This window comes from Tachypleus tridentatus, chromosome 13 (genome assembly GCF_004210375.1).
Source record: "Tachypleus tridentatus isolate NWPU-2018 chromosome 13, ASM421037v1, whole genome shotgun sequence".
NCBI classification, from domain to species: domain Eukaryota; kingdom Metazoa; phylum Arthropoda; class Merostomata; order Xiphosura; family Limulidae; genus Tachypleus; species Tachypleus tridentatus.
The window spans coordinates 73,271,739-73,282,093 of NC_134837.1; positions in this window are offsets into that span (position 1 = coordinate 73,271,739).

A 10,355-nucleotide genomic window follows, 5' to 3' on the forward strand; every position below is an offset into this window, starting at 1 on the left:
TTATACTGTTAATGTGAGGTATTCAGTTTAATTTTGAATCGAATTGGGCCTTTGACAGTCATACTGCTGACATACACGACAAACAGGACTGGGCTAAGTTCTTCTCATTGGCGGACACCCCCATCTAAAGCCCAGTGATCACTTCCTCGAATTATTTTTACAGCAGAAATTGAAAGTCCAAATTCCTGCAAATGCAGTTAATGTTTTATTTTAGTATATAAAAGAGGATGACGAGAAGAATGCTGAAACAGTGACTGTTAATGGTATTTTAAATAAAATTTTAATTCTATGTTATACAGCGTTGAGTATTGTAATATATTTTAATGAATGTTTCTTTGAATTTCATCCTACCACGGACTTATAATTCAACTCCAACTGACATTAGAAAAAAAACTTTAATTATTCCATCATTTACAAATTCAGGGTGGAGAAATGAAAAAGTTACAGCCAATAGATATATATCTAATTAAGTGATGATAGAGTATATAAATTCTGTTCAAGATCCAATTTTAAAAAAGGAAAGACTTATATTACGACCTAGAAAGTATGTGTGTTTTTCTTATAGCAAAGCCACAGAGAGCAATCTGCTCAGCCAACCGAGTGGAATCAAACCCCTAATTTTAGCGTTATAAATCCGGAGACATACCGCTGTACTAGCGGGGAGCCGACCTAGAAAGCGGGTTTAGCGATATACAGGAATTAAAACGAATAATTCAACCACTTCAAAAATGAACATATTTTTTACATCATTGATGCGAATTTAAAACAATTAGACATAAATTTAAACGAAGAAAAGTTTTCATAGTTCGCACAAATAATCAATGGGAAACAGATTTAATTCATATGACATAATTTAAATCTTACAGTAATAATGCAAATTCCATTTGAATGGTTTTGGACATTTTCAATAAATGTGCTAGGGCTATTTCAAACAAAGTTAAAACTAGAGAAGAAATAATAAAAAACATTTAAATGAAATTTTAAAGATAGGAAATTGAAAAATAATTCAACTCATGAAAGAACAGAATTCATTAAAAATTAAACTACAAATTATTTAATGAACAAAATATTCATTGGTTGTACTGTAAACAAAGTTAAAGCTAAGATTGTTAAAAGATCGATCGAACTTTGTAAGCTAAAATAGTGAAACGTTTTAATTCTTATAACATATGGAAACGAACTGAAGTTTTAATAACATATTCTTTGCACTTACATACCTCGTCATTATTCTCAAATAGTTGTTCAAACTCATCGAAAGCACCCATTTAATTACAAACTTTTTATTAATATATGAAGGAATGCAAAACGAATTTAATAAAAATGATCAAACTAAATATATCGTCTTGTGTCGTGGTGTTTAAAATGTTAGTGATTATTAAATATGAAAGTTGAACGCGAATGTTGAAATCAAGTCGTTAAAACACATTTAGAGAAACATTAAATAAGCCTATAAAAATGTAGTTACATAATAACAAAGATAATAATGTTGGTTATAGCATTTTATGTAAAAAATAGGATAGCGATTATTAATGTGAAACAGGAAATAAAATACGTGAAAAAGTAAAATGTAAATTAAAGACTTTGAACTATGGAAAATAAATATAAAAATAGGATCATGTTAATAAAAATTCCCCTCTTAATTGCAGCAAACACTTCACTCTAAAACTATAATATCAGTGAATCTGCTAAAAGTTTGTAGTGGATATCCTAAATATAGAAAAACTACTTAATAAGATTTCTTATCGATGAATGTTTGCCAGAGAATACAAGTTTCATAAAAATTTAATTGTTAAACCAGGGAAAAAATAATTCAAATGTGATATATGAGGAAAACATTAAAAACCATCTTATAAAATATATCGCATTGATATGAGAATAAAGTTATTTAAGCAAAAGAAAAGACCGGCAGATTCGCAAACTGAAAGTTGAGGGCTAGAATCCCCGTCACACCAAACATGCTCGCCCTTTCAGCTGTGGGAGCGTTATAATGTTATTGTCAGTCCCACTATTCATTGGTAAAAAAGTAGCCCAAGAGTTGGCGGTGGGTGGTGATGACTAGTTGCTTTCCCTGTGGTCTTACACTACTAAATCAAGGTCGTCTAGCGCAGATAGCCTTCGTGTAGCTTTGCATGATTTTAAAAACATCAAGCAATAGAAACAGCCAAGAAAGGATGATTGAAAATGTATTTAATAAACGTTATTAACAATGATACTCATGAACTTTTGTTTGATGTAAAAATTATCGTATTTTCTAAAACTGGTGAATTAAAACACTATATTTTGCAGCAGACAGAAAGCCAAGTCAACTGAAAAAAAAATGTGTCAGACGAAATTGAAATGAGATTACCCCTGCACTTACAGTTTATCTCCATATATTGTTACGTCGAATCTACATGTAATATACATGGGATGAGGTAAAACAGCTGCAGCGAGATGTTCGTTGCATATGTTTATAGATACCCTTAAAGCCAACAAATATAATGTTTGAATTATACTGAATAATATTCCTCTCCATAACATTAAATGTTTCCTTGGCTTTAAACACAAAAACGAAGAACACTTCATAGCTGTTTTTAACAATCAACATACTTATATAATTAACCTTATATAATTTACACGAGTTTGTTTACACATTTGCACACGGTAAGTATTTGCACTATAACTTTTGATACAGCATGTGCATCTTCAAAATCTTGGTAGAATTTTAAAAAAGATTACCAGTATTTTGTATGCAAACAATTAGATATTTCAATGACATATTTCTACTAAAGATTTTTTTTGTGAAAATGATAGTACTTGCACTGGTCCATTTTTTCATATATTTTACAAATAACTCCTGTCGCATCACTAGACAAACACTCCCCTCCCACTGTTTCTCCTATGCATTATGGTAAGTGCTATGCAGTGAGGTAAATATTTTCATCTTTCTTCATCCAGACGTACAACCTACGCTTTGAACTCAATAATTCAAACGAGCCTCGTTAATCTATAACACCATTTTCTAATCATTAACAGTCCAATTTTGTACGTTTTAGCAAATTTCAGTCTATATTTAAAGATAGAAGTAAACTTTTTAAATGTTACACGACAGTATACTCCATTTTCGTTGAGTCTTCTTAATAGTGTAATTCTGAACACTTTTCTGTCACTTGGTACACAATCATTTATTTCATGCTTAAGATCAGTGGCATCCTCTCCAGAAGGCTGCATAAACACAAGTATCATTGAATCTAGGTGTTCTGTTTTTTATTTCCTATTTTCAAATTTATTTGTATTGGTCTCATGATCCAGGGTGTACTCGACAGTGTTTGGTGAACATTTTAAGCCTGCAACAATTTGATTGAGAGCTCAAGTAGCATCACATATAGTTTTTATGCAAAATATCTGCTTTACTGATAATTCTATCCTTTTTTTGGGCTGTGGAATGACGAGATGTCGTCATATACATGCTATTACTGTTTTTATCAAGATTTATTTGTCGATTGCTATTAATTTGATTCCTTCTAGCTGGTACTATATGCAAGCTTCTTTCCATATAGTTAAGACATTGTAGCCTGAATTTGATCACTATGTTTGTTCAAACAGAACTCTTATGACATGCCCTTGGTACAAGTATATGAAACTCTACAAAATGATAAGTATTATCACCCTGACTTATTTAGTTGTTAAGAATTGTCAGTGAGTCGTTACCATGGTGTTGAAATTTACAATCAGTAATAGCATTGAAGAATTAGCTCATAAAATGAAAAGAATAACAAAATAGTTTTTTGTCCAAACACTTTTGCACAATATTGTACACAAAGACTAATTTAAGAAAACGTATTTGATATAGAATACGCACTTTCGTTAGACAAATATTTTTATTATTTTTTACACAGTATCCCTTCATGAAAGTAGCAGATCAATGAAAACACTACAACTTATTACAGTGATAACTAAATATACAGTCAAGAGTATTAATGGCTCAAAAACCAAATATCACAGTATACATGTTAAATTATGTTGAAAGACACAGGTTATGAAAGCTGGCAATATTCTCAGACACGAAAATTAACAGATTGTGTTTGTTAGATTTCTCCAAGAACAGAAGTATATTGGGTGCCATGATTTCCCATAATTCAGCTTCATATATTTTGAAAATAATATCCATTTTCTCTGCCACGTAAGAATGTTTTTACGAATTACGAAGAAACGAAACTGTTCCTTAGATCAAATTATTATTTCGTTTACCACAATTACCATTTTTTTATTATTATGTTTGTTAACAAAAATAAATAAAAGAGGAGAACGTTCATGTAAAACGAATATGCATTCTGATATTTTTGTGTTATGATCTTAGATAGTGCAAGTTGAACTTTTAGTCTGTGAGTTGCGGGTTTGAATTCTTGTCCAACCAACGTTGCTTGTTCTTTCAGCCATAGGGATATAATATTGTAAACAACCCTACTATTCTTTCGCAACAAGTAACCAAAAAATTAACGATGGGTGGTGATGACTAGCTGCCTTCCTTTTAGTCTTATACTGCTAAATCAGGTAGGGCTAGTGCAGATAGCCCTCAAGTAGATTTGCGTAAAATTCAAAAACAAAACAATCTAATTGTTTGTAACAATAAAAATGAAATCAACAAGTCTACAATTTTCTGAACTTAAATGATTCATTTTCTCTCATAAAACAGTTTTGTAATCATAATAAATGTCCTCATTGTACGACTTTAGTAAAGCCATTGTTAAAAACAGTCATCGTCCACTTTTTGTTAGGCCTGGCATGGCCAAGCGGTAAGGCGTGCGACTCGTAATCCGAAGGTCGCGGGTTCGTGCCCGCGTCGCGCTAAACATGCTCGCCCTCCCAGCCGTGGGGGTGTATAATGTGACGGTCAATCCCACTATTCGTTGGTAAAAGAGTAGCCCAAGAGTTGGCGGTGGGTGGTGATGACTAGCTGCCTTCCCTCTAGTCTTACACTAGTAAATTAGGGACGGCTAGCACAGATAGCCCTCGAGTAGCTTTGTGCAAAGTTCCAAAACAAACAAACCACTTTTTGTTTTATCTGAACATCTTCACTTTTATTTGGAATAGATAAATAAAAATGAAAAGAAAAATGAAAAAGTTGCTTTTTAAAGAGAAAATGAAAACGTAACGAATTTCAGAATATCTGCTGTGTCTACTGAGTATAATCGAACCTGTGGTTTTAGAGATGTAAATCTGAAGACTTATTGCTGTATCACCAATGTACATCATAAATATTAATACTAGAAACACAGAAACTTCAAACTATGGGCTTGAACGTTTCTTGATAAAACCCCAACTGAGGCATCGCTAGATATTTTAAATGTCTCACGATACAGTGAAGTATACATAGACTGTAACGAGCTGACGCTACCAGGGTCAGTAAAAGAGTTATGCAAGTTATGGACGCTGCATTAATTAAACAGAACCAGGAAGAATCTCGGTCTGTTTAACGTTACACAATCAAGTATACATAAAGCAATACTCCAACCAAGCCCACAGTTATGATAATGTATATAGATTAGTATCTGAAATATACTATTAATACTTAAACTTTTATTAATGTGTGAATTACTGGTAATTTAACAACCGTCTTAGTCCTAATGTTGTTAACAGGATCAGTAGCTCACAGATATGAAAATATAACATCAACACATTATATTATCTTAGAAATTGTAAGTCCATTTATCATCCTGTATGTAGTGCTTGTTTTATGAATATTGTGAATACTTGGATAGACTCTTGCATCAAAAACTTACCATATTTATCAGTATGAGGCCTCTGATCTAGATCTAATTGTTTAACGTTAGCAAATAATCTAAGAAACAAGTTGATTCTCTTTAAATTTAGAACGATATAAACTGTAAGGACACATGGAGTACTATTAAGCAATAAAGGTGATTATATAGAAATCATCTGAGTCCAATTTAATAGTTTTTGTATCAGTTGTTTAACTTCAACTGGAAATTTAAAACTAATGATTCCGACACTGTGCACCCATCTAAATGTTTTATGCTGTTAATATCAGACACTGAAAACTAGGTAACTGAAAATATGTGGGTATTTCGTGTTAGAAATGTCCATAACCCCTGTCTCTGTCAACAAGACTAATGAAGTGACATCTAAGTCTGTGGTCACTGTTAGAAGGATGGAGTACAGGTTCATCATAGATGTTCCAAATTGCTGACATTTTACCTTGTAACGATGGTTCATGAAAATCTTCAGTCAAAGCTGTAAATACAAAATTGTTTGCACAAAACAAACGTCACAGAAAATCGCCATGCTTGCACAGAAAGGTAGATAGTAAAAATAGTTCCGCTTCAGTCACGTCATTTCTTTAGGTGTCAATATGACTTCTGAGAGATAAATATGGATGTCAGCGTGACTGTTATTGGTGTGAGTTTCCTTAAAAAAAAAAGTTTTATTAGAATCGTTTAAACTCTAAACCCATTTCCTCAAAACTATATCGAAATGAAAGCAGAGTAAACCTCTTACAGGATAAGCCATATCAGTAACACAGTGTTAACTGGTTTGATTTACTTTGAATTTCTATTTCAAATCTGTATGCGGAACAATGCTGGAAACCTAGTTCCTATACCCGTTTTAGGCAGAGCACAGACAACCCATTGTGTAGTTTTGTGTCCAGTTTCAAAAACAAGAACAACAACAAAAATTAACCACAGTGATTAGACAGTGTACAGTTCTGTTGTTAATATACACAGTGTTTGCAAAATATACAGTTCTGTTGTTAATATACACAGTGTTTGCAAAATATACAGTTCCGTTTTAATAACCACAGTGTTTTCTCAGTTCGGTATAAATAATTTGATAGTCTAATAAAATACTACTGATGAATTCTCTCGGGCGTATTAAAATTAAACCTATTTAATTGATTATAAAACTGCAGTATTTCAATTTATTTATTGTGATTTGATATAATGCAGGAGGCAAGAATCATTTACTATTACAAAATCAGTATATTTATAAATTATACGACAAGAATAGATAGAGCGAACTAAAAGTAAAATAATATTTTATATTTCCCGGACTTATGTCATTAATATGTACACTTTAACATTAACAAAATAATTTTAAAACCCACGGACTTATTTCTACAACGGATTTTTAAACAGAAATTTTAAAAAGAAAGAGAACAAAAATATTAATAAAGACTTGTAAATATTTTCTATTAATCGTTTTACTAACTTAGATTTTGATGTTAAGAAAACTGTGCTGTAATAATGAAGAAATGTCTTCTCAGAGGTGTGAGGTCATGAGTTAGGGACGCTTGTTAGAGCTTATTCATTTCATAGTAAAGATCAAGAATAACGGAAGTTCAATATAAGGTGATTATTCTGGTTTTAGAATATATCTATAACAACTATTATACAGACTATTTACAAATCAAGTACTAGATTTGAAATTTTTATACTATAACTTGGTAGGTGTCGGAGATAGTTCAGTGTTTTCATGAGGCTTTCAACTAGAGAACACGTTCATGTCTACGATGAACGTACTCTGACATTTCTGTAGTGATTATAATTTTATTACAACATTTCTGTACTCATTATACTAATAATGAAACACCTTTACTCTAATTCTAGTAGTACTACAACACGTATATGCCCAGTATATTGTTACTGCAACCTGTTTGTAGTAATGTATGTAAAATTCTTCTTCCCTCCTTGGTAGGTATTTAGAATATTAGGAAAAAAAAAATGTATTCTGGAGAGGTCAGAGAACTGTCACCCTGTTCGGCTTGTTTGTGAAGGTTAGGAGCCGTGAAGTTTGAAATTGCTTTGTAACACCGTGTTTTATGTGGGTTACATAGAGATATATAACAATAACTGTATTTGAGAATGAAAGTGAATCATACTACATCGAGGGGAGAGTGTGAAAGGCCCGTACTGATAGACGTTCCTTGATTGGTTGGTTGACAGCTAGTTACCTACTTACAGCTAGTTGGATCAACACAGGACGAAGATATAGGTTTCTATACAGGTTTATATTTGTTTCCGAAAGAACCGGAAGTAACATTGACATCTACCTTAATACGAGTGGGGCGGAGCATAAGTGGGTTTGGTTGTCTTATAATATTTTTCTGAATTTGTTGGTTTTCTTTAATTCTATTTATTCCTAAAATTTCCTGGACTATTGTGGGCTTTTCCATTATTTAATAAATGTAGAATTTTGTACATTTTTCCAGATCGAATTGGTGTTTTGTCTCAATATAGTAAGATGCAAAAGTTGAACATTTTTTCCTTAATATTCAGAATCTAGAATATTATAGGGTTGATGTATAATGTTGGATCATATTAGAAGAATAACTTGTAGACTGTCTTTACAACTATATTGAAGCGAAAATAACCCCGGCGCAAAACAATTTATACCAGTATAATACTGATAAATATTATTTAAGTTATGTAACACAAAATATATTAATAAAATACTGTAACTGAATGGCACATCTACCCCGTAAAATAACACATAGCAACGATATAATTGAAACTAATAACTGCTAATGATCAACTGGATGTCATGCGTAGTAAGTAAATTAATACTCAGTTTGATATTTGGTATAACAACAACTTTAATAATGTTCTTCTACTGATATTGTTATTAGCTTTCAAACAGCAAAACACATGCAAAATATTTTAGTGTAATGGTATGTGAAAAGGTCGCTTTCACAAAACAATAGACGTTTCTTTTATAACAAGATGTTTTTTTTTAATTTTCATTTTCATTGCCATAATTTATGCACGCACATAAACACATTCCTCTAATGATAGGTACAACACAATAACAACAGTGATATAGAAAACTTTATCCCTAACAATACATGCCGTTCATGGTTAATATTTCTGCACGTATTACATAGTTCTTTCGTAATGTCCACAGTACTCGAAACACAGTCTGAATAGAAATCCGATAGCATGATGAAATTTCCTTTTCTTTCTTCAACCAACACTATATAACAAGCGACAGTCGTTAATATCAACATAATACCAACAGAATGAAGAATAGAGCTCTTCTCGCTGCTTTTATTTTTTTGTCCTGCTGTATTTGTTACGGTGGATCATTCTTCAATTTTATATTTTGTGATAAGTACAAATCATCTTTGGGCAGTTCTAATGATGGTCTTTGTTGATTAAGCGGATCTATATCTATGCATTAGATACATTGTTATTATATGTAATAATGTACCCAGAATATTTTCTTAGAGACAGTTATCGTAAAAATAAACGAGAACTTATTGCAGCTAAAATTATGATTACAGAATGACACTTTCACTGTTTACAGTTCTTGTTGTTAGTATCAATGGAACTTTCAAGGTGTAAATTCCTTGTTGTTGATAACTGCCATGTTTACAGGGTGACAGTTCTGTTGATTTTGCCATTGTCGTTTTCACAGTGTACAGTTCTGTTGTTAATGGATGTTTCACAATATACAGTTCTTGTTATTAATAACCTATACTTCCACAGTCACTTATAAATTATTGCTTAGTCTAATAAGAAGTTATGGACGATTTTATTCAGATTTAGTCTCGATTACAACCACCTTACTTTCACAGTCTACAGTTCTGTTGTTAATATCCATAGTGATTTGTCAGTTCCTTATAAGTAATTGATTATTCTAATAAAACACTACTAATAAGTTAATTTCGAGTTAACCTCCACCATAACCATCTTCTAGTTATCCAGTCAACAGTTGCTTGTCAAGGGTTATTTGTAGTTGCTATCCTTCAGTCAAGAACACCTTTCAAAACGTATTAAAATTACAACTATTTACTTGTAAGAAAGCTACATGATTTCTATTTACTTAAACAGTTCATTTATTAATACAAAGTATATTTCTTAATTACACAACAAGAACAGATAGAGCGATCCATAACTAGAATAATACTTTATCTTTACCCAACTTATGCTCTTACTATACACACACATGAGCATTAATATAATAACCTTCAGGACTTATCCCAGAATGCTTGTTTTACCCAATTCATCGAATTAGGCTCTTGAACTGGAGTACTTGACGTGAGACTGTTGTCACAAACGTTTTAAACCTAAATATTTAATCCTATCAATTCATCGTCAAAACTGTCTTTTCCACTGTTCTCGGGTAATGTGTTATTAATTAATACAACAGAAAACAACAAGACAAATGTATGCGAGATCAAGATAAAATACTCATATAACAGTAATACTCATATCAGTTTGTTTATTTCTTTTGAATTTCGTGTAAAGTTACATAAGAGCTATCTAATTTAGGGGCGTAAGACTAGAAACAAGGCAGCTGTTTGTCAGTACTCACCGCCAACTCTTGTACTAATCGTTTACCAAATATAGTAATGT